The sequence below is a fragment of the Pongo abelii genome, chromosome 14 (assembly GCF_028885655.2).
Source record: "Pongo abelii isolate AG06213 chromosome 14, NHGRI_mPonAbe1-v2.0_pri, whole genome shotgun sequence".
In the NCBI taxonomy this organism is placed as follows: Eukaryota; Metazoa; Chordata; class Mammalia; order Primates; family Hominidae; genus Pongo; species Pongo abelii.
The window spans coordinates 45,896,989-45,923,753 of NC_071999.2; the positions used below are offsets into that span (position 1 = coordinate 45,896,989).

General features: G+C 40.1%; 1 long non-coding RNA gene across 1 annotated transcript in view; it reads right to left on the reverse strand.

The window, feature by feature from the left end:
• LOC134759886 (uncharacterized) overlaps positions 1–24,817 on the reverse strand; it is a 30,663-nt gene extending 5,846 nt beyond the window's left edge. The window contains exon 1 of the long non-coding RNA XR_010136754.1: positions 541–24,817. This is a non-coding gene — a long non-coding RNA (uncharacterized LOC134759886). The remainder of the gene's footprint in view (positions 1–540) is intronic.
• Positions 24,818–26,765: the final 1,948 nt, after the last annotated feature.

Genomic DNA, 26,765 nt, shown 5'->3' on the forward strand with positions numbered 1-26,765 from the left:
CCTTCCTTGGCTATCTGTCCTTTCGCCACTAACACTGTGGCTGCCTGTCCTCTTAACCACGGTGGGGGGTTCTAAAACCAGCTGTAACCAAGTGTCTATGCATGGGAATTGGTCTGGGTGCCCTGACTTACAGGTTATCTTATGCCATACCTTTGAAACAAGGGTCCCATCCAGGCTTCTTCTGATGGCCAACCCACCTCAAATACTGGCCAGTCTATCTTACACAAAGTTCTAAGTTTTCCTGGTGTGATAGTAACTCCATAGTCTCCCTTAAATCCCTACTTAAAATTTTTTAACATAGTTCCTAGTGGAGTGAGTTTACTTTGTGTCTGACCCATTTTTCTCTCGAGACAAGACAATGTTCACACTACAAGAAGGAAAGGGTAAAGATCACACAGTCATCTAATTCATACTAAATCAAGCATTTTAAGCCAAGTCAAAATCAAAACCAAAACCAAAGTGTCGATAAAGGCACGCCGTGGGTGATCAGGTCACGCTTCCACTCAAATGGAGTGGGCAAGTCCCCAAGACCAGTCTTACCATATTCCAGATGTCCAGACTCCAAGTGCCAGTTCCTTCCCGGTGTTCAGCCACTGCGTTGAACCTCCGCAGGGGCCTGCTATGCACCGCTCTGTTGAGGCGTTCCACCGGGGCAAATGCCTACCCAGGAGTGCTCTCAGGATCCGCGTCACTCAAGCTGGCCAGAGTCCCCTGCAGGGATGCTCCACAGGACAGGCCTAAGCCACCTAAGGGGCTGCCTTGACCATCTGCTAATCACCTTGCTTCCCAGTCAGAGAACCAAGAAATGTAGCAGGACGAGCTGTGGACAAAACCCCTCAGACACCGGGTTGAGAAAGGAAGTAGCTTTATTCGGCCGGAAGCATCAGCAGACTTGTGTCTCAAAAACCAAGCTCCCTGAGAGAGAAATTCTTGCCTCTTTTAAGGGCTTACAATTCCAAGGGGGTCCACGTGAAAGGGTCGTGATCGATTGAGCAAACATGGGGTACATGGCTGGGGCTGCATGCATCGGTAATCAAGACAGAACAGAACAGAGCAGAAAGTTTCACAATGCTTCCTCATACAATGTCTGGAATCTATAGATAATACAAGCGGTTAGGTCAGGGGTTGATTTTTAACTACCAGACTAGGCCTGGAGTGCAGTGCTGGGCTGTCTATTGATCTCATTTTTGCCTTTCTTTAACTTTTACTTCCTCTTTCTTTTTCTGAGGTATGAGACAATAAGAGAGGTGGTCTCCTTCCTTAGATCAGGCTGAATTTATTGACTTGGGCCCACTAAGTAGGGACTCTGCATTTAATGTTGCAGCTTGAGGAGTTAAAAAAGCACTTCCTGTACAGCCTGCAGAACCATGAGCCAAAATAATTTTTGTTTTTTTTGATGGAGTCTCACTCTGTCACCCAGGCTGGAGTGCAGTGGAACAGTCTCAGCTCACAGCACCCTCCACCTCCTGGTGGTTCAAGCAATCTCCTGCCTCCACCTCGCGAGTAGCTGGGACTACAGGCATGTGCTACTATGCCCTGCTAATTTTTGTATTTGTAGTAGAGATGGGGTTTGACCATGTTGGCCAGGCTGGTCTTGAACTCCTGACCTCAAGTGATTGGCCCACTTTGGCGTCCCAAAGTGCTGAGATTACAGGGGTGAGGCACCATGCCTGGCCCTCTTTTCTTTATGAATTACCCAGTGTCAGGTATTCCTTTACAGCAAGGCAAGAAATAACACAATCCCATAGGACAAAATAAATACCCATAAATCTATATGGACATAAATAAATAATTCAATAAATAAATGTATGAGAGAAGAGACACTTCTTCCTTACAGAATTCCAATTAATCAATATAGAAGGAATGAGTAAAATAAAAAATCCCCACTAGAACACCACAGTAGTAACTGTTGACAAGATCCACCAATGAATGAGAAAACCAGTAGGCAAAAATTTGAGAAGAAACAGGATGCTAGCACGGTCTCAAAGCATCTCTCCAAGATGTTTATCATTTACAAAGGGAGAAAAGTAACTTACAGTAATGAAACCTGGGAGATTCCACCTTAACCAAGTGATGGTGGTAAATATCACTAATAAGCCACGTTGGCATCCTGTACCCCTGATAGGAAATAACAAGAGCATTTCACCTTGTGATCTTCTTCCCCCAAACCCATCACCTTAGTCTAATCATGAGGAAAACGTGGACAAAACCAAACTGAGGATCATTCTACAAAAAAGCTGGCCAGTACTCATCAAGAGTCCATGAAAGACAAGGAAATAGGAACAACTGTCACAGATTGGAGGAAACTGAGGGGACACAAATGAATGCAACGTGGGATCTTAGATTATATCCTGGAATATTAAAAAGGCATGGTAGGGGTGGGAGGAGATGGTGAAAATCAAAGGGCTATAGTTTAATTCATAGTATTTTATCAAAGTTAATTTCCTCATTTTGATTATTGAACTACAGTTATATAAGTTTTTAACATCAGGGAAGCAAAGTGGTAGAAATATGTGAACTCTGTACTATTTCTTCAAATTTTCTGTAAGTCTAAAATTATTTCAGAAATAAAATAAAAACACATGCATCAACAAACTAGTAACTATGGAGAGGTGATAATATGTTAATTAGCTTGATTTTGATGGTCATTTCACAATGCACGTGCATATCAACCATCAAATTGTACACCATATATAATTTTTATGTCAATAAATCTTAAAATATATAAAAATAAATGAATAAACTAAAAAATAAATTAAAAATAAGAATAAGCTCCATCTGAAGCACTACTTGCATAGTGCACATTGAAAACCATATCCTGCTGCTGCTTGCTGGAGGACTTGAATACCATTCAGAATTTCCCCTAGTACTGTGCAGCTCTTCATCTAAAATCATAACTACAAAATTGCTGGCAAGGTACTCTCTTTGGTCCTCGATTTTCCATACCTATAAAATGAAAGGGTTAGGAAAAAAAGATGCTATTCTTTCTCTTTTTTTTTTTTTTTTTTTTTTTGAGATGGAGTCTTGCTCTGTCACCCAGTCTGGAGTACAGTGGTGCAATCTCAGCTTACTGCAAGCTCTGCCTCCCGGGTTCACGCCATTCTCCTGCCTCAGCCTCCTGAGTAGCTGGGACTACAGGTGTCTGCCACCATGCCCGGCTAAGTTTTTGGTAGTTTTTGTAGACACAGGGTTTCACTGTGTTAGCCAGGATAGTCTCGATCTCCTGACCTTGTGATCCGCCCACCTCGGCCTCCTAAACTGCTGGGATTACAGGTGTGAGCCACCATGCCCAGCTTCTTTCTCAGTTTTGAAATTCTATGCTTCATGCTTCATAATTCTCAACTCTTCTTAGCTTGGCCTTCATTGCCAAGTTAAGCTAACAGCTTTGGTGTAGAAGTGACCAGAGATTATATATACCAGTTTGGGGCTTAATATGTCATCACATTAACCAAAGACAGTCAATGTATGTGGTAGAGGTAATTGGGTTCTTAGTTTTCTTTTTTGTTTTCCTTTTTGAGACACAGTCTCACTCACTCTGTCACCCAGGATGGAGTGCAGTGGCATGATCTTGGCTCACTGCAACCTCCGCCTCCCGGGTTCAAGCGATTCTCCTGCCTCAGCCTCTCAAGTAGCCAGGATTACAGGCATGCGCCACCACGCCTGGCTAATTTTTATATTTTTGGTAGGGACAGAGTTTCACCATGTTAGCCAGGCTGGTCTCGAACTCCTGACCTCAGGTGACCCGCTCGCCTCAGCCTCCCAAAGTGCTGAGATTACAGGTGTGAGCCACCGCACCCGGCCAGGTTCTTAGGTTTCAATATCTCAGAAAGCTAATTAACAATCATAATCTCATTTAAATCTCTTGATTTTACACAGTAATAACAGTGAACACATGGTAAAATTCAGCTCATCTAACTCAGAAACTTCATTTTAGGACAATATTTCAAACTCCTTTCCCATCAAGGCATTTTTCAGTAGCAGACATGTGGCACATCTGACTCCCTTCACCTCCCTCTTAGTGAAGATTTAGGGATTAGAGATGTACTCAAAGCCAGAACTCAGTGGCCTAAATCAACAGTCCTTGGACTACTACAAGCTCACCTAGAGTCTAAAAGAACAATTCTTGTTATGCCCATGTGATCCTGGAAGCATTACTTCTCTCCTCAGTTGCTCTTTCTCACTTAGCATCTCATTTTGAAAATCTTTGTTTCTCTGTGGCCACTATGACTTTTGCTCCACTGAGCTTTCTGGCTTTAATTTTTGCCCCCTCAATCAGTTCCAAATAGCCCTACTGAAGTAGCCCCAGAAACTCGCATTGCTATTCCACTCTTTAATGATTTCTCATCTACATATTAACTACCACTCCAACATTCCTGCATTTGTGGTCATCTTGTCAGCACATCTTGATGACCTAAATGAAGAAATTCCTATTCCTTTTACTCCAGATTTTCCATATAATTCTTCTTGAAAGCTATTCTTGGGATATACTGAGGAAAGTACTTCACTTTTGGAGTCTGCTGATCTAGGGTTTAAGTGCTGGCTGCACCACTTACTTAGCAAATTTCAGAAAGGTATTAAATTCCTATAAATAGGAATAATGTCTACTTTATTAGGTATTTCAAAAATTCAGTGATAATGTATGTGATACTCACAGCACAGGGTCAGTCTGTCAAGCAGGACCCTGCCACTGGTGGCTAAAAAGATGATGATAAGTACCCATGGGATGCCATGAACAGAGCAGTCACCTCTACTGACCTCAGCCACCAAACACCAGCCCTTCTAGCTTCCCTGGATTCTTTGCTAACTGTGCTTTTTTCTAGGAGAGTATGTGTTTCTCTGTTTGGCTTGAGAACTGAACAATCCTTCAAAGGGTTTGAAGTATCTTTATTATATATATGGTCTATGCTTTATCATACTAATTTTTTTTTTTTTTTGAGGCAGGGTCTCACTCTGTTGTTCAGGCTGGAATGTAGTGGCATGATCACAGATCACTGCAGCCTTGAACTCCTGAGCTCAGGTGATCCTCCTGCCTCAGCCTTCTGAGTAGCTGGGACTTTAGGTGCACACCACCAGGTCTGGCTAATTTTTTTTTTTTTTTTTAGAGATGGGGTCTCACTATGTTGCCCAGGCTGGTCTCAAACTCCTGGGCTCAAGTGATCTTCCCGCCTCGGCCTCTCAACGTATTGAGATTACAGATGTAAGCCACCTTGCCCAGGCCTAAATGTTTTTTCTTATGGTAAAATACACAAAAATGTACCATCCTAACCATGTTTAAGTGTGCGATTCAGTGGTGTGAAGTACACTCACATTGTTATGTAGCCATCACTCCTATCCATCCCCTGAACTTTAAAAAAAATAATCCCAACAGAAAGTCTATACCCATTAAACACTAACTCTCTATTCTCCCCTACCCCAGCCCCTGGAAACTACTTTCTGTCTCTATGAATTTGCCTATTCTAGGTTCCTCACATAAGTGGAATCATATTTGTCCTTCTGTGACTGGCTTATTTCGCTTAGTATAATGTTCTCAAGGTTCATCTATGTTGTAGCATATATAAGAATTGCACTTCTTTTTAAGGCTAAATCATAGTCCATTGTACATTTATACCTCATTTTGTTTATCCATTCATCTGTGGATGAATATTTGGGTTGTTTCCACATTTTGGCTATTGTGACTTTATCCTGTTTTACATTCTGCAGAAATTTACATCTTTATTTTCAGAACTATTAAGTTTCCTCATATTAACAGTCACAGGGAGAGAGTCATGAAAGACTTTCATTTGATTTCATTTTTTGGCCATTCATTCTTTTTTTTTTTTTTTTTGGCAGCCACAAAGACTGGGATTTCTAATTCTAGTTATGATAAGTAGACAATTTAAGCCATTTATCCTTTTTTCTGTTTCCTTTTCAAAAAAAGAAAATAGTATTTTTATAAAATATGATCGTGTCAGTTTGGTGTATTTTTATACGTGTTAAGGAGGGCAATAATAGACAAAAGAATAACAATATAACGATTAGGTATTTAGTTTAAAAAAAAAAAAGTAGAGGATGGGGCAATAGATAGCCTGCCTCTTCTCTAACCAATTTGTTAACTGTTTAAGAAATTGACAATAAAGAATATGGCATATGGAGGCCAGAATGTTACTTTTATCATGAACAAAGTTGATTTCGGAGAATGCAGCTTATCTCTACTTGCAGGCAGATGGCCATCTTAATTCTATACCCCAGAATTAAACAGGTCTCCCAGCCACTCTAGACAGGTCTCCTGCAGGGAAGGAAAAATTATCGACTGACAAACAGTCTGATTAAATGCTTGTCTTTTATACCTGCTATGGTTTGAACGTGTCTCCTCCAAAACTTAGGTGTTGCTAATGAGACGGTATTAAGAGGTGGGGCCTTTAAAAGGTGATTAGGCCACAAGGGCTCCTATCTTGTGAATGGGATTAGATGCCCTTATAAAAGGGCTTCAAAGAGGGAGTTCATCCCTTTGTGTCCTTCCGCCTTCTGTTATATGAGCACACAGCATTCTTCCCCCACTCGTCAATACACAACAGTCAAACTGCCATCTTGGAAGCAAAAAGACCAGACCCTCACCAGATAACTGAACCTGCCAGTGCCTTCATCTTGGATTTCCTGACTTCCAGACCTGTGAGGAAACAAATTCCTGTTCTTTATAAATTACCCAGTCTATGGTATTCTGTTATAGCAGCTCAAAACAGACTAATACAATGTCCTCACCCCACCTCTCTGCCTTGGTACCCATCACATTGTGTAGTAATGGCCTGCCTTGGCCTGTCTCTTTCCTATGAGCATGTTGCCTTCATCCATTTTTCCACTCACTCAACTGGTTTTATTGAGTGCCTATTTTGGGCCTAGCAATATGCTAGGTCTTGCATTCAAGTCTTCTGTCAACAGAGGTGACAGAAACTGACACAACACCTGCCCTTAAGGAAGCAGCATAGAAAATATTGTAAAGGAGACGGAGGGCAGCATTAGACAATAAGAAGGGCAGAGTGACTTAACAAAGTGGGAGGCGGCTTTTCTTGGGAAGTCACATTTTTGATGACACCTCGAGGTCAAGGAGTACTTCACCAGTATATTATACTCTGGTGTCCAGTAGAGGCATAGTACATAGCAGAGCTCAGTAAATGCTTAACAAATTAACCAATGAGTGATATATGTGAAAACACTTTCTGCTTAACAAATTAATCAATGAGTGATATATGTGAAAACACTTTATATGCAGTCAAAGTACCACACAGATGTTAACCATTATCATATAGTTAATATGGAGAGATCTACTTTTGTTCAGCTTCTCTGGAATACCCAAAAAGATATATGGCAGTGTCTGGAGACATTGTGAGTTGTCACAACTGGAGTTGAGGGGAGATGTGGTAATGGCATCTAGTGAATAGAGACCGTAGTTGCTACTAAACATCCTACAATATACACAGCAATCCCCCAAAATGTCAATAATGCCACTATTAAGAAATCCGATTCTGAAAAAAGGTTCCAAGATGGCCGAATAGGAACAGCTCAAGTATACAGCTCCCAGCGTGAGTGACGCAGAAGATGGGTGATTTCTGCATTTCCGACTGACCTCTGAAGACAGTAGTTCTCCCAGCATGGAGTATGAGATCTGAGAATGGACAGACTGCCTCCTCAAGTGGGTCCCTGACCCCTGTGTAGCCTAAGTGGGAGGCACCCCCGAGTAGGGGCAGACTGACACTTCACACAGCCGGGTACCCCTCTGAGACGAAGCTTCCAGAGGAACAATCAGGCAGCAACATTTGCCGTTCTGCAATATTTGCGGTTCTGCAGTCTCTGCTGGTGATACCCAGGCAAACAGCGTCTGGAGTGGACCTCCAGCAAACTCCAACAGATGAGCAGCTGAGGGTCCTGACTGTTAGAAGGAAACCTAACAAACAGAAAGGACATACACATCAAAACCCCATCTGTACGTCACCATCATCAAAGACCAAAGGTAGATAAAACCACAAAGATGGGAGAAACCAGAGCAGAAACGCTGAAAATTCTAAAAATCAGAGTGCCTCTTCTCCTCCAAAGGAATGCAGCTCCTCGCCAGCAATGGAACAAAGCTGGATGGAGAATAACTTTGATGAGTAGAGAGAAGAAGGCTTCAAAAGATCGGTAATAACTAACTTCTCTGAGGTAACGGACGATGTTCAAACCAATTGCAAAGAAGCTAAAAACCTTGAAAAAAGATTCGACGAATGGCTAACTAGAATAAACAGCATAGAGAATACCTTAAATGACCTGATGGAGCTGAAAACCACGGCACAAGAACTACAAGACACATGCACAAGCTTCAGTAGCCGAATCGATCAACTGGAAGAAAGTGTATCAGTGATTGGAGATCAAATGAATGAAATGTAGCAAGAAGAGAAGTTTAGAGAAAAAAGAGTAAAAAGAAATGAACAAAGCCTCCAAGAAATATGGGACTATGTGAAAAGACCAAATCTATGTCTGATTGGTGTACCTGAAAGTGACGGGGAAAATGGAACCAAGATGGAAAACACTCTTCAGGATATAATCCAGCAGAACTTCCCCAACCTAGCAAGGCAGGCCAACATTCAAATTCAGGAAATACGGAGAACACCACAAAGATACTCTTCGAGAAGAGCAACCCAAGACACATAATTGTCAGATTCACCAACACTGAAATGAAGGAAAAAATGTTAAGGACAGCCAGAGAAAAAGATCGGGTTACCCACAAAGGGAAGCCTATCAGACTAACAGTGGATCTCTCAGCAGAAACTCTACAAGCCAGAAGAGAGTGGGGGCCGATATTCAACATTCTTAAAGAAAAGAATTTTCAACCCAGAATTTCATATCCAGCCAAATTAAGCTTCATAAGTGAAGGAGAAATAAAATTCTTTACAGACAAGCAAATGCTGAGAGATTTTGTCACCACCAGGTCTGCCTTACAAGAGCTCCTGAAGGAAGCACTAAACATGGGAAGGAACAACCGGTAGCAGCCACTGCAAAAACATGCCAAATTGTAAAGACTATCGAGGCTAGGAAGAAACTGCATCAACTAACAAGCAAAATAACCAGCTAACATCATAATGACAGGATCAAATTCACACATAACAATATTAACTTCAAATGTAAATGGACTAAATGCTCCAATTAAAAGACACAGACTGGCAAATTGGATAAAGAGTCAAGACCCATCAGTGTGCTGTATTCAGGAAACCCATCTCACGTGCAGAGACACACATAGGCTCAAAATAAAGGGATGGAGGAAGATCTGCCAAGCAAATGGAAAACAAAAAAAAGCAGGGGTTGCAATCCTAGTCTCTGATAAACAGACTTTAAACCAACAAAGATCAGAAGAGACAAAGAAGGCCATTACATAATGGTAAAGGGATCAATTCAACAAGAAGAGCTAACTATCCTAAATATATATGCACCCAATACAGGAGCACCCAGATTCATAAGCAAGTCCTTAGAGACCTACAAAGAGACTTAGACTCCCACACAATAATAATGGGAGACTTTAACACCCCACTGTCAACATTAGACAGATCCACGAGACAGAAAGTTAAAAAGGATATCCAGGAATTGAACTCATCTCTGCACCAAGGGGACCTAATAGACATCTACAGAACTCTCCACCCCAAATCAACACAATATACATTCTTCTCAGCACCACACCACACTTATTGCAAAATTGACCACACAGTTGGAAGTAAAGCACTCCTCGGCAAATGTAAAAGAACAGAAATTATAACAAACTGTGTCTCAGACCACAGTGCAATCAAACTAGAACTCAGGATTAAGAAACTCACTCAAAACTGCTCACCTACATGGAAACTGAACAACCTGCTCCTGAATGACTACTTGGGTACATAACGAAATGAAGGCAGAAATAAAGATGCTATTTTAAATCAATGAGAACAAAGACACAACATACCAGAATCTCTGTGACACATTTAAAGCAGTGTGTAGATGGAAATTTATAGCACTAAATGCCCACAAGAGAAAGCAGGAAAGATCTAAAATCAACACCCTAACATCACAATTAAAAGAACTAGAGAAGCAAGAGAAAACACTTCAAAAGCTAGCAGAAGGCAAGAAATAACTGAACTGAAGGAGACAGAGACACAAAAAACCCTTCAAAAAAAATCAATGAATCCAGGAGCTGGTTTTTTGAAAAGATCAACAAAATTGATAGACTGCTAGCAAGACTAACAAAGAAGACAAGAGAGAAGAATCAAATAGATGCAATAAAAAATGATAAAGGGGATATCACAACCGATCCCACAGAAATACAAACTACCATCAAAGAATACTATAAACACCTCTATGCAAATAAACTAGAAAATCTAGAAGAAATGGATAAATTCCTGGACACATACACCCTCCCAAGACTAAACCAGGAAGAAGTTGAATCCCTGAATAGACCAACAACAGGCTCTAAAATTGAGGAGATAATTAATAGCCTACCAACCAAAAAAAGTCCAGGACAAGCCGGATTCACAGCTGAATTCTACCAGAGGTACAAAGAGGAGCTGGTACCATTCCTTCTGAAACTATTCCAATCAATAGAAAAAGAGGGAATCCTCCCTAACTCATTTTATGAGGCCAGCATCATCCTGATACCAAAGCCTGGCAGAGACACAACAACAAAAAAAAGAATTTTAGACCAATATCCTTGATGAACATCAACGAAAAAATCCTCAATAAAATACTGGCAAACCAAATCCAGCAGCACATCAAAAAGCTTATTCACCATGATCAAGTGGGCTTCATCCCGGGAATGCAAGCTGGTTCAACATACGCAAATCAATAAATGTAATCCAGCATATAAACAGATCCAAAGACAAAAACCACATGATTATCTCAACAGATGCAGAAAAGGCCTTTGACAAAATTCAACAACCCTTCATGCTAAAAACTCTCAATAAATTAGGTATTGATGGGACGTATCTCAAAATAATAAGAGCTATCTATGACAAACCCACAACCAATATCATACTGAATGGGCAAAAACTGGAAGCATTCCCTTTGAAAACTGCCACAAGACAGGGATGCCCTCTCTCACCACTCCTATTCCACATAGTGTTGGAAGTTCTAGCCAGGGCAATCAGGCAGGAGGAGGAAATAAAGGATATTCAATTAGGAAAAAAGGAAGTCAAATTGTCCCTGTTTGCAGATGACATGATTGTATATTTAGAAAACCCCATCCTCTCAGCCCAAAATCTCCTTAAGCTGATAAGCAACTTCAGTGAAGTCTCAGAATACAAAATCAATGTGCAAAAATCACAAGCATTCCTATACAATAACAGACAAACAGAGAGCAAAATCATGAGTGAACTCCCATTCACAATTGCTTCAAAGAGAATAAAATACCTAGGAATCCAACTTACAAGGGATGTGAAGGACCTCTTCAAGGAGAATTACAAACCACTGCTCAACGAAATAAAAGAGGACACAAACAAATGGAAGAACATTCTATGCTCACGGATAGGAAGAATCAATATCGTGAAAATGGCCATACTGCCCAAGGTAATTTATAGATTCAATGCCATCCCCATCAAGCTACCAATGACTTTCTTCACAGAATTGGAAAAAACTACTTTAAAGTTCATATGGAACCAAAAAAGAGCTCACATTGCCACGACAATCCTAAGCCAAAAGAAGAAAGCAAGAGGCATCATGCTACCTGACTTCAAACTATACTACAAGGGTACGGTAACCAAAACAGTATGGTACTGGTACCAAAACAGAGATATAGATCAATGGAACAGAACAGAGCCCTCAGAAATAACACCACACATCTACAACCATCTGATCTTTGACAAACCTGAGAAAAACAAGAAATGGGGAAAGGATTCCCTATTTAATAAATAGTGCTGGGAAAACTGGCTAGCCATATGTAGAAAGCTGAAACTGGATCCCTTCCTTACACCTTATACAAAAATTAATTCAAGATGGATTAAAGACTTAAATGTCAGACCTAAAACCATAAAAACCCTAGAAGAAAACCTAGCCAATACCATTCAGGACATAGGCATGGGCAAGGACTTCATGTCTAAAACACCAAAAGCAACGGCAACAAAAGCCAAAATTGAGAAATGGGATCTAATTAAACTAAAGAGCTTCTGCACAGCAAAAGAAATTACCATCAGAGTGAACAGGCAACCTACAAAATGGGAGAAAATTTTTGCAATCTATCCATCTGACAAAGGGCTAATATCCAGAATCTACGAAAAACTTAAACAAATTTACAAGAAAAAATCAAACAACCCCATCAAAAAGTGGGCGAAGGATATGAACAGACACTTCTCAAAAGAAGACATTTATGCAGCCAACAGACACATGAAAAAATGCTCATCATCACTGGTCATCAGAGGAATGCAAATCAAAACCACAATGAGATACCATGTCACACCAGTTAGAATGGCTATCGTTAAAAAGTCAGGAAACAACAGGTGCTGGAGAGGATGTGGAGAAATAGGAACACTTTTACACTGTTGGTGGGACTGTAAACTAGTTCAGCCATTGTGGAAGACAGTGTGGCGATTCCTCAAGGATCTAGAACTAGAAATACCATTTGACCCAGCTATCCCATTACTGGGCATATATCCAAAGGAGTATAAATTATGCTGCTATAAAGACACATGCACATGCATGTTTATTGCGGCACTATTCACAATAGCAAAGACTTGGAACTAACCCAAATGTCCATCAATGATAGACTGGATTAAGAAAATGTGGCACATATACACCATGAAATACTATGCAGCCATAAAAAAGGATGAGTTCATGTCCTTTGTAGGGACATGGATGAAGCTGGAAGCCATCATTCTCAGCAAACTATCGCAAGGACAAAAAATCAAACACTGCATGCTCTCACTCATTGGTGGGAATTGAACAATAAGAACACTTGGATACAGGCTGGGGAACACCACACCCCAGGGCCTGTCGTGGGGTGGGGGGAGTGGGGAGGGATACCATTAGGTGATATACCTAATGTAAATGACGAGTTAATGGGTGCAGCACACCAACATTGCACATGTATACATAGGTAACAAACCTGCATGTTGTGCACATGTATCCTAGAACTTAAAGTATAATAATAAAAGAAATCTGATTCTAAAATAATTACTGCGTTTACAGGTGCATTCATCTGTTTTACAGTGGAGAAACATTTCACTGTATAAACATAATACAATGAATGCTAACATTTTTGTATTCATTCATTCAACAAATAATTACTAAACACCTATTATAAGATAGTATAGTCCTCAAGACTGTGGGGGATTTTTATTTTATTTGTAGAGAAAAGGGGCTTGCTCTGTCTCCCAGGCTGGAGTGCAGTGGAAGGATCATAGCTCACTGCAGCCTTGAACTTCTAGGCTCAAGTGATCCTCCGGTCTCAGCTTCCCAAGTAGCTGGGACTATAGACGTGTGCCACCACTCTCAGCTAATTTTTCTGTTTTTTGTAGAGACAGGGTCTCACTATGTTGCCCAGGATGGTCTGAAACTCCTGGCCACAAGGCATTCTCCTACCTCAGCCTCCCAAAGTGCTAGGACTACAGGCATGAGCCACCACACCTGGCTGGATTTTTAAAATATTAAAGACACATCCTCGACCATTTGGAAGTATGTGAGATACTTTAAGAAAGTTACTAAAGTTCTAAATAAATAAATGTGCTAAAAGCTCAGGAGAGACCACACCTGACTGTGAAGAGGAAAGGGTTTATACACCCCTAAGGGCTTTGGACGGTAGAAGCATTTGCAAGAGTGAAGGGGTGGGTCTCCAGAGGCACAGGGAATGGCCTAACTGGAGCACTGGGGTATGAAAAGACACTGCATAGAGGGGTATGGAGAAGCCCAATTTGCCTCAAGTCCAGGACTTGACTTGAAAAAAAAATCAGAGCAGTGAAAAATACAGATAAAAAAGAAGCAGAGCTGTGCACAGTGGCTTATGCCTGTAATCCCAGCACTTTGGGAGGCTGAGGCAGGCTGATCACCTAAGGTAGCGAGTTCGAGACCAGCCTGACCAACACGGAGAAACCCCGTCTGTACTAAAAATACAAAATTAGCTGGGTGCGGTGGTGCATGCCTGTAATCCCAGCTACTCAGGAGGCTGAGGCAGGAGAATCGCTTGAACCCAGAAGGCAGAGATTGTGGTGAGCCAAGATCATGCCATTGCACTCCAGCCTGGGGCAACAACAGCAAAACACCATCTCAAAAAAAAAAAAGTCCGGGTGCAGTGGCTCATGCCTGTAATCCCAGCACTTTGGGAGGCCGAGGCGGGTGGATCATGAGGTCAAGAGATCAAGACCATCCTGGCCAACATGGTGAATTCCTGTCTCTACTAAAAATACAAAAAATTAGCCAGGCGTGGTGGCAAGCACCTGTAATCCCAGCTACTTGGAAGGCTGAGGCAGGAGAATCACTTGAACCCAGGAGGCGGAGGTTGCAGTGAGCTGAGATCGCGCCATTGCACTCCAGCCTGGGCAAAAAGAGCAAAACTCTGTCTCACCAAAAAAAAAAAAAAAGAAGAAGTTAACAACTTCTGAATGCTGGAGTAAGTTCACTTATTAAAATTAAAAATTAATAGTATCCTAATAGCATCTTTTACTCTCTAATCAAGGTTAGTCCCCTGAGTCTATCCTTACCCCTAAACACACAATCACATAGCATTTATATCTACCTTTTTTTTTCTTTATTCAAATAATGCTTTCACCTCTATTTTTAAATGGCTAAAATCAGCATTTTTAATGCAAATATTAAAGTAAGCACGATAACATTATATAAAACAGTTTAAATGAAGAATTGAATTAGAATGTTATATTCTAATTTTTTCTATGAAAAGGATAATTAGTTTTGCAAAAAGAATTTAAAAATCAAAAGGCAGACTTAACAAAAAGAGAAGCCCATTCACCCCTAGGTTCTTTGACTTCTTTTTATCAGATGATTATACCATCTGCCTTTAGCAAAAAACCTTCAAAATTTGCACCTTAAAATACTCTAACAAAGTGCTAACATAGGGAAAACTGCCAACATTTTTAATCAGACATCAAGTGATGGTATATGTATGTGGGGTATGTGGTCTCAAGTGTTTATTTTCTTTAGGAGCAAAGAAATGTAATAAACAATTGTTTTCATAATAAGAAAAATATGAAATCATGTCACTGGGATAAAGGTGGAGTATAGTATCTTTAATGTAATTTACATGTTTAAACTCTACATACATAAAAACAAATATTTCATAAGAATCTCTAGAATTCCCTAAAGTAAAGTATGATTTCTTTTTTTTTTTTGAGACAGAGTTTCTGTCACCCAGGCTGGAGTGCAGTGGTGTGAACTCGGCTCACTGCAACCTCTGCCCTCCGGGTTCAAGTGATTCTCCTGCCAGCCTCCTGAGTAGCTAGGATTACAGCATGAGCCACTGTGCCCAGCTAATTTTTTTATAAAACAATATACCACCGATATTTTCTCATACACGGTATTAAGTGATAGTACTCTGGTTACTTTAAGGTGTCGCTTCTGGTATATTTATCAAAAGGAGACAGAAATCCAATAGCTGGCAATGACACAGCAACAGTTACTGAAAAGAACTGTTAATATTATCTGAAAGATTAAAATTGCATCTTGCTCCTTTAATTTTCAACTCATCTGAAAAATGAGGGCCTGAAAAGTACTGTGTTTATCACCACACTAAACCTGGCCACAGGGCACCCTATATTCACACTTCATGTTCCTGTAACTATTTACACATTGTCTATAAAAAGTTCCTTGTCTCACCTGAAAAGCAGCACAGACCAGCATTCACATCTACTGAAAGCCATCATGACCTATGGAATTGTGCAGCATGAACAAAGAGGCTTTTATAAAGCCAAAGGCAAAGCTCTTAGTAACAACCTGTTTCAGCTGAGACAAGCTGACCTCCACTTTTGAAATTAGACTTAATCATTCACCAAAATAGCTGCATATAATAAACCACTTAAAGCAGCTTTTTTAAAAAAGGTAAAGGAGTTTGGGTGCAGCGGCTCACACCTGTAATCCTGGCACTTTGGGAGGCTGAAGTGGAAGGATCACTTGAGCTCAGGTAGTTGAGACGGCAGTGAGCCATGATAGTGCCACTGCATTCCAGCATAGGCAACAGAGTGAGACCCTGTCTCCCCCAGCAAAAAAAAAAAAAAGGGGAAAAGAAGGGAGGGGCTAATTTTCTATGAATTCCCTTTTACACTTAATTCACTTTCAATGCTTGCACTTTCAAATGTTTCAATGTTTTTAAAAATGAAGTTTTAAGTCTTGATTCTGGCAGATAGTTCTAGAATTAGCACTAGTCTAATTTCAGAGGTGTTTATTGCAACCATTAAGAAACCATTCTATTTTCATTTAAGTCAAAATACTTTAAAAGTTAACTTAAAACTTTGGCAGTTTGCTTGAATGTTGTTCTCACATGTACCAGGAAGGCTCTCAAGGTGTTAATATCCCAAAAGAGTATTCACGGGTTATCAATAAGAATCCCTACTGTGCTGGATCATTAGTTCTCAACATTATATGTATTACCATCTACCTCTAAAGTCTCCTTTGCATAGCACAGAGTTTACTTTTTTCCAATGAAAGAAACTTCAAAATTAAAGAGATATCATTACTCTTAAGCAATCATGACATCCAGACACCACCATCCTAAGTGGTAAGTAAGATCCCACTTACCACCACAGGCTAACATGAAGGGATCTTTCCCAGAGACTAAAGAGCTGGGGCAATTTATTGGCAAACTTTTGAGAACCATGTACTTCAAGACTGTACTCATTAAATAATTGCTTCCCTGATCTTCAGAATGCAACTTTCCCAACATACTCTTACTGAGCTCTTTGCACATTTAATTGTTACATCAAATGCCTTTGTCTGATAATAGCTCAGTCTTCCTGAGCTCAAACGAATACATCTACCTTCTTTGTTTTTAAACTAAAATCTTTTTATAATCACTTTTTAAATGCAAAAAATGGCAAGGAATGGAGAAGACCTCAAAGGTCTTCTCTCAAGCTTCTAACAGCTCATTTCAAATATTTGCTGAGCACTTACTCTGAGCCAGAAACAGTGCTGGTACATAAGGACACAGCCTCTGTTCTTCTTAATTAATCAGAAGAGACATTCCCATAAGTAAAAAGATTCCAGTATGTGTCATGTGTAATGAATGACCCATGTATCAGGAAATAATGAGTTATCCTGAGGGAAACATGCTAAAATGTCACCAGTGGTGAGTCTGAGTGATTACTTCCTAAGCTCCTTTATCTTTTCCAGATTTTCTATGATATGTTATAATATGCATTTACTGCTTTTACAGCCTGAATAAAAATCTAAATAACCAAAATAATAGGAATAGTACTAGTAACATTTATTGACTTTTATTATATACCCTGTGTGCTACACGCTTCACATACATTATCTCACTTAATAGAATCACCCTATTTAAAAAAAAGACCGTTATCCGTATTTTAGAGAGAAGGGAGCCAAAATATGAAATAATTTGCTGGAAATGTCTTTTCAGCTAGAATTTTTACTTATTTCCTCAGAAATAAGCAGGGGTTGAGACAAAAACAATCAGTTGTGTAAACAGAAAGTTGGAAATAGGTGCCATTTGTTGAATGTATAACCGTAAGCAAGCAACTTAATCTCAGTGAGCCTCAGTTTCTCCTACTGTATTGTATTGTAAATGATTTAGTAGGCCCTAACTCATTTAGGGTTCTCAAGAATAAATGATATTATGTATTAAAAAATAAAGAACTCTGTCAGGCAAATAACTGACAACAGAATGCTAGTATCAGTATCTTCATCAGTATAATCAGCCAAAAAACCTGGGCAAATTATTTAACATCTCTGGGTTCAGTTTCTCTACCTGTAAAATGGGGATAAAAATACCTACACCATGCAGTAACTATGAGAATTACATGAGATAATACACAGTACAGTGCCTGGCATGTGATACAACAGTCAAAACAGCTATTGTAATTCTCCACAAGCCAAACAAAATGGGGCTGGCTAAATAAGGTACAGTACATGCATATGATGAAATACTTTGCTGTTGAATACGTGAGGACACGATAAAAATATCGACAATGTATAGCTGTTTAAAAATTATGTAAATTCTTCTTTTAAAAATGTATGAATATATATCACAAAATATATGAAAAGTAACAATAATACATTCCAAGATCTACAATTTGTGGATCTTTTTTTTTTTTAACTAACCCAGTTAAAAAAAATTAAACAATTCTCACTGTTATCACCACCACTGTATGAAGCAAGACATTAAAACAATTTTGGCCGGGCGCAGTGGCTCACGCCTGTAATCCCAGCACTTTGGGAGGCCAAGGAGGGTGGATCACAAGGTCAGGAGATCGAGACCATCCTGGCTAACACGGTGAAACCCCGTCTCTACTAAAAATACAAAAAATTACCAGGATGTGGTGGCGGGCGCCTGTAGTCCCAGCTACTTGGGAAGCTGAGGCGGGAGAATGGCATAAACCCAGGAGGCAGAGCTTGCGGTGAGCCGAGATCACGCCACTGCACTCCAGCCTGGGCGAGACAGTGAAACTCCATCTCAAAAAAAAAAAGAAAAATTTTTTTAAATTTCCATTTCTATGTATTCAGACAAGCAGGAGCATCATGCCCAAATACCCCATTCCATTCCATTCCATTATCACCAGGATTCTCTAACATATATATATTCTTCTCTGAACATTAAAAAAAAGGGATTCACTTTCAAACTTCAAAGTGAAGAGAAAAGGAGGCTATTTTGTTTCTAAGACATACATTTTTATTTCCCACAATTCCAGGCTTTCCTATTTTGTATTGTTTAATACAGAAAAATTATACTGACTAAAAATAGGAACACAACAACATTTCCACAAGGGCAAATTCACCCCAAAAGACTGAGAATTCTAATTCTTAAAGGGAATAAAAATTAATGCCAAGCATGGTGGCTCACACCTGTAATCCCAAAATTTTGGGAGGCTGAGGCAGGTGGATCATGAGGTCAGGAGTTCAAGACCAGCCTGGCCAGCATGGTGAAACCCCATCTCTACTAAAAATATAAAAAATTAGCCAGACACAGTGGTGTGCGCCTGTAGTCCCAGCTACTCGGTAGGCTGAGGCAGGAGAATTGCTTGGAACCGGCAGGCAGAACTTGCAGTGAGTTAAGATCACACCGATGCGCTCCAGCCTGGGAAACGGAGTGAGACTGTCTCAAAAAAAAATTAATTCTTAAAATGAATATTTCACAATATAGGTGACACTAAAGTCACAATTCCGAGACTGTGACCAGAGAATAGTGTCATTAAATAAACAAAATGAAATAAAAAAATCATAGTTTCTTAATTTCTAAAAAATTAATAGGCTAACATGAAAGGTGATATTCAGTAAAAGGTAGAAATAATTATCAGAGATAATGAAAAAATATGAATCCTGGCTTGGAAAAAACATATTAAATATTATATTGTAAAATAGGTAAGAAAAGCTATTTCATTAATTTCAGGGTTTTACCTCTTTCTCTTCCTACTTTCATTGCAAATTATATATCACTCAAATTAATAACATTTAACCACCGACTACACATGGATATGCAACATTCATTCAGCCTCGAAGGTGGGAAAGAAAAGAGAATTCTCAAAAGCATAGAAATCACCCTTAATTACCCTTGCATCTTAAAAGCTGCAAATTTCACAGACTCTCTAATACTAAGCAGATTCTCCCCAGAAAATGCATCTTTTCTCAATTTACAAAGGTTCAAGATATCTGAACAGTGAAATACAATCAAGATATCTGAATACATGGAAAGCAAATTATTTTAGTATTGTTCTCTCTTAGTGTCCATAAAGTAAGCCCCAGTAACTCACAGATTTTATTTTCAGTATTCTAATACTGTCTCCCTCTACCGTATAAAAAGGAAATTGAAAGATTTTTATCATTTATTTCCCTTAAGACATAATTAAGAAAACTTCTTTCAATTTGTTTTCCCCCAAATAGTTTTTAGAGTTAGTAATCTAACAAGAATATATTTGTGTGTGTGTATATATACGTATATATACGTATATATATATATATAAAACACATGAAATATGGAGATTCCAGGGTCAGGACAAGAAAAATAATCATCCTTTAGAACAAATCCTTAGAATCCAAGTTCTTTAATTCAAAATTTAGAAAAAACTAAGCAAAGACGCACTAGCTTGGTTGGGAGTCAGAAATGTATGTATGTCTCCTGGGCCAGGCTGAGCAATTTAGTTAACTAGGCAAACTTGGGGAAAGATTTAGACTCCATTAACTTCAGATTTTTTTCCACCTGCAAAACTAAGAATAAAAATACTCTGCCAATGTCACAGGACTAAAACTAGAACCCAATTTTGATTCATTCACTGAATTAAGCACCCACTGCACAATACACACAGCAAGGGCTGCCAAGTTTAGCAAACAAAAATACAATACAGAACATACTTATATAATAAAAAATTAGGCCAGGTGCAATGGCTCACGCCCATAATCCCAACACTTTGGGAGGCCAAAGCAGGCAGATCACTTCAGGTCAGGAGTTCGAGTCCAGCCTGGCCAACATAGTGAAATCCCTGTCTCTACTAAAAATACAAAAATTAGCCGGGTGTGGTAGCGCATGCCTGTAATCCCAGCTACTCAGGAGGCTGAGACAGGAGAATCACTTGAACCAGACAGGCAGAGGTTGCAGTGAGCCGAGACTGGGCCACTGCACTCCAGCCTGGGCAACAGAGTGAGACTCTGTCTCAAAAAAAATAAAAATAAAAAATTCATTGTTTATCAGAAATACAAACTTAATTGAGCATGTTGTACTTTATCTGGGAACCCTAACTGGGGCACATAGAAAAATATAAATAAGACATGCTTCTTATCCTCAAAGACTTACATAGGCATGAGGGATATGAAATGTATACATAAACGAGCTACTGTACAAGGAAGAAAAGTAGTTACTTAGCATTAAAGAGGAAAGGGGAAGAAAAGGCAAATTGAGAACATAGTAAGTAGGATTGAAGAATGGTTAAAATCAACAAATGCAAGATTCAAAACAGAAAAAAGAATGAGAGATGAGAGTGCTTAATTACATCCTCAACTCTAGCCACACAGATCTATGTATTTACCACACATGCTATTCTTCCACCAGTATATGAGATGGCTCAGTAATACAAGTTCTTAAGTCATTTATCATTTATTCACAATGTAATTTACTTCAAATGAACCTGCATTAGCAATCTCTTGATAGACATAAACCAAAAAAATCAAATTCATAACTTTTGGAACTATATCCCTTTCAAATCTACCTAGAGTTTTGTGCTTAATTCCTCAAAATTATTTTATTAAGCAAATTCCACACTATGTGGATAGGACCAGGGACAGACCAAAATCCTGATAAGGGCTGGGCGTGGTGGCTCATGCCTATAATCTCAGCACTTTGGGAGGCCAAGGTGGGTGGATCACCTAAGGTCAGGAGTTCGAGACCAGCCTGGCCAACATGGTGAAACCCCGTCTCTACTAAAAATACAAAAATTAGCCAGGCGTGGTGGCATGTGCCCATAACCCCAGCTACTCAGGAGGCTGAGGCAGGAGAATTGCTTGAACCCGGGAGGTGGAGGTTGCAGTGAGCTGAGATCGTGCCACTGTACTCCAGCCTGGGCAACAAGAACAAAACTCTGTCTCAAAAAAAAAAAAATCTTGATAAGATTTCATCTCTTTTCTCACTTTCTATTGTCCCAAGAGCTATTTCATAAATCTGCCTCATAATTAAGCAGCTCTGTTATTGACAATCTTTAAATAAATAAATAGGCAGATCCTTTTTAGCTAGATGCAAAAAACAACTTCACTTTGCACTTCCTGCTCCAACCCTCTGAACCTGTCTCCTTTCTGAAGGCCCAGTTACCATTCTCCATGACACAGACCAACCTGATCCTATTCCACAATAGGAAACTTCACATGTCCTTAGAACTTCAAGTTAATAAATAGTAACACAGTATGCTACATGACTTTGTATAAAAAAGGAGTACTGGCCAAGCGCCGTGGTCCACACCTGTAATCCCAGCACTTTGGGAGGCCAAGGCAAGTGGATCACTTTGGGTCAGGAGTTTAAGACCAGCCTGATCAACAATGGTGAAATCCCATCTCTGCTAAAAATATATAAATCAGCCGGGCATGGTGGTGGGCTCCTGTAGTCCCAGCTACTCGGAAGGCTGAGGCAGGAGAATTTCTTGAACCCAGGAGGTAGAGGTTGCAGTGAGCTGGGGTTGCACCACTGTACTCCAGCCTGGACAACAGAGCGAGACTCTGTCTCAAAAATAAATAAATAAACAAAACATAAAAAAGGAGTAGTAATGGAAAAAGCCTACCTATACCATTTGTTCTCATTAAGTCATTTATCATTATACCTTCATACAATTTTACAGCTGAAAGGGCTCCAGAGCTCATTTGGTCCACGGACTTCCTTTCAAAGGTACTGAAAATTTAGTCATAGTCATTTTGTGCCTAGACTAAATTCACGGGGCAAGCAAAGATCCAGAGTCAGATTTCTTGGTTTTCAGTTCACTACTTTTCTTACTAAACTACACTATTATCTACATTTTTTTTTTTTAATTGAGGCAGAGTCTCACTCTGTTACCCAGGCTGGAGTGCACTGGCATGATCTCGGCTCACTGCAACCTCTGTCTCCCGGGCTCAAGTGATTCTTTTGCTTCAGCCTCCCGAGTAGCTGGGATTACAGGTACGCACCACCACGCCCGGCTAATTCTTATATTTTTAGTAGAGATGGGGTTTCACCATGTTGGGCAGGCTGGTCTCTAACTCCTGACCTCAGGTGATCCACCCAACTCGGCCTCCCAAAGTGCTGGGATCACAGGCATGAGCCACTGTGCCTGGCTATTATCTACATATTTTGAGTGATAGTTAAATATTATCTGACTATTAATTCTATTGTATATCTTTTATTTCTTTTTGAAAATATAAAGGAATCTAAAACTTAAACTGTAATTTAAATTATTCATTGTTCCCTCATAAAGTAACATAAAATTCAGCTTAATTAAAAAACAAAACAAAAAAGCAGATTTGTCTTTATAGTAGTTTGTACTTTTTTTTTTTTTTGAGATGGAGTCTTGCTCTGTCACCCAGACTAGAGTGCAGTGGCATGATTTTGGGTCACTGCAACCTCCACTTCCCAGGCTCCAGGGATTCTCCCACCTCAGCTTCCTGAGTAGCTGGGATTAGAGGCACCCACCACCACACCTGGCTAATTTTTGTATTTTTAGTAGAGACAGGGTTTCACTATGTTGGCCAGGCTGGTCTTGAACTCCTGACCTCAACTGATCCGCCTGTGTCAGCCTCCCAAAGTGTTGGGATTACAGGTGTAAGTCACTGCACCCAGCCTAAAAAGTGTTTTAAAGAAATAGAATATATATTAGCAGGCCTGGTGGGGTGACATGCACCTGTAGTCCCAGCTACTTGGGAGGCTGAGGTAGGAAGACTGCTTGAGTCCAGGAGTTTGAGGCTGCAGTGAGCTATGATGGCACCACTGTACTCCAGCCTGCATAATAGAGCAAGACCACATCTTAAAAAAAAAAAACAAATTAAAAGTTACTTTCATTCAATTCCACTATAATTTTTAATAATTGAACAGACTTGAAGGTCTTCATGTCCAAAACAATAAACATTACACTGAATTAGGGATAAACATTTCCAATTTTCCTTAACTTTTGTCTTAGCCTATCATAAAAAGCCCTACAAGTGATTCAAACTGTAATGCAATAAATGTAATAAATTACATTTATTTAGGTTTTAGTAAGGAACAGATAAATAATCATTTTGTTCATACTAAAACATACCAAATCAATTTTAACCACACAATAAATTCATTGTAATAGCCCAATAAATTTCATGACTAGAAACTTCTATATTTATCAAAAAATGATTTTATTTCACTTCCTAGAGGAACCAGTACTTAAATGGAATTGCTTAATATTTAACTGACAGAGAGCTCATCCTGAGTCCTGATTTGGTACTTGAAATTTAACATAAGTAAATAAAAACATGAAGAATGAAAACTCTGGACTTAACATCTCAGATTCTGGGCCTATTAAAACATAAATAGGAAGCATTTTCAGGTAACAGTACATTTATAAGGCAAAGGTATTTATATGATTTTTATTGCACAAACATACTGATTAAGCAAGCCAATTCTCCATACCTTTCAACTAAAGAAAAGTGGTTTCATTTTGCCTCCTGAATTCATTTTAGATTCCTTAGTAATTTCTTTTTTTGAGCTGGAGTCTCATTCTGTCACCCAGGCTGGAGTGCAGTGGCATGATCTCGGCTCACTGCAACCTCCGCCTCCTGGGTTCAAGCCATTCTGCCTCAGCCTCCCATGTACCTGAGACTACAGGCACGCACCACCACGCCCAGCTAATTTTTGTATTTTTTTAGTAGAGATGGGGTTTCACCATGTTGGCCAGGATGGTCTTGATCTCCTGACCTCGTGATCCACCCACCTCAGCCTTCCAAAGTGCTAGGATTACAGGTGTGAGCCACCATGCCCAGCCTAGACTCCTTAGTAATTTCTTACTGAAATGCCATACAAGCAAATCCACCCAAATCTCCTTTTCAACGTAAGAAGCTAGGCAAAACCAGTGTATTTTTGGAAGTCTATATTTAAGGAAACATGTATTATTTAAAATAAATTATAAAGGTAAAACCAAATTTGTTTAAACCAAAAAATTTCAAGTGTTTACTTCTTTTTAAATTGAAATACCATGGGAGACCTACATACCATTCTGAGCTTCTTGACACCTTTTAATTCAGTCACTGAAATTAAAATCTGCACCTAGAAAGAAAAAAACTGACTATCACATCACTCATCTGCACAACCTATTAATCAACAAATCATTATTAAATACCTACTGCATCCCAGGCACTATTCTTGGCACTGGGGAGTCAGCAGTGAATAAAACCTGTCTTAACAGAACTTAATGGCAAACTCTGTTATAGCTATAAATATACCAATAGTTTAACATTTAGTTGTTCATCCTGAAACATTTTGATTTTTTAAAATTAATTTTAACTATAGTCAACCTTACTAATTTCACAGATATAAATAATGTACATTTCCCTCAGCCCTTCTGCCCTTAGAGAAGCTTCCTCATACACACAACAAAGTCAGAACTAAATCAGACTCCCAATGTGCCATTAGTTCGGTTGAGGAGGAGGCTTGGTAACTGAGAGCTGAGGTGAGGTCCATAAGCCTTTCCCAGCCCCAGCTTGCTCTTCAATGCAGCTACCTACTCAGTCTACTATTCTCTCAGTGGCTTTATCTGTTACCATGCCTTTCCTACCAACACCGAGAAGCATCTTTAAATTCTGTGAAGTTTTGTCACATCTCCAAGTTACATGGCAGTTGAGAGGCTACAGGTGATAAATTTTATACTTACAGATAATAGTGTAAATTTATCCATAAACAAATTTTTCATTTCTGGGGACACAGAACAATGATTACATTTAAACACAGTGCATAGTAAAATATGTAACTGCAGGCAAGAGCAATCTGGAAATTTTAAAATAAAAATTTCTTAAAACAATATTTTCTAATTTATAAAAGAAATACGGAGGGGAGGAGCCAAGATGGCTGAATAAGAACAGCTCCGGTCTACAGTTCCCAGCGTGAGCGAGGCAGAAGATGGGTGATTTCTGCATTTCCATCTGAGGTACCGGGTTCATCTCACTAGGGAGTGCCAGACAGTGGGCGCAGGACAGTGGGTGCAGCGCACCATGCGCCAGCCGAAGCAGGGCCAGGCATTGCTTCACTCGGGAAGCGCAAGGGGTCAGGGAGTTCCCTTTCCTGGTCAAGGAAAGGGGTGACAGACGGCACCTGGAAAAACGGGCCACTCCCACCCAAATGCTGCGCTTTTCTGACGGGCTTAGGAAACCGTGCACCAGGAGACTATATCCTGCACCTGGCTCGGAGGGTCCTACGCCCATGGAGCCTCGCTGATTGCTAGTACAGCAGTCTGAGATCAAACCGCAAGGCAGCAGCCAGGCTGGGAGAGGGGCGCCGGCCCGCCGTTGCCCAGGCTCGCTTAGGTAAACAAAGCAGCCAGGAAGCTCGAACTGGGTGGAGCCCACCACAGCTGAAGGAGGCCTGCCTGCCTCTGTACGCTCCACCTCTGGGGGCAGGGCACAGATAAACAAAAAGACAGCAGTAACCTCTGCAGACTTAAATGTCCCTGTCTGACAGCTTTGAGGAGAGCAGTGGTTCTCCCAGCACGCAGCTGGAGATCTGAGAACGGGCTGACTGCCGCCTCAAGTGGGTCCCTGACCCCTGACCCCCAAGCAGCCTAACTGGGAGGCACCCCCCAGCAGGGGCAGACTGACACCTCACACGGCCGGCCAGGTACTCCAACAGACCTGCAGCTGAGGGTTCTGTCTGTTAGAAGGAAAACTAACAGAAAGGACATCCACACCAAAAACCCATCTGTACATCACCATCATCAAAGACCAAAAGTAGATAAAACCACAAAGATGGGGAAAAAACAGAGCAGAAAAACTGGAAACTCTAAAAACCAGAGTACCTCTCCTCCTCCAAAGGAACGCAGTTCCTCACCAGCAACGGAACAAAGCTGGACGGAGAATGACTTTGACAAGCTGAGAGAAGAAGGCTTCAGACGATCAAATTACTCCGAGCTACGGGAGGATATTCAAACCAAAGGCAAAGAAGT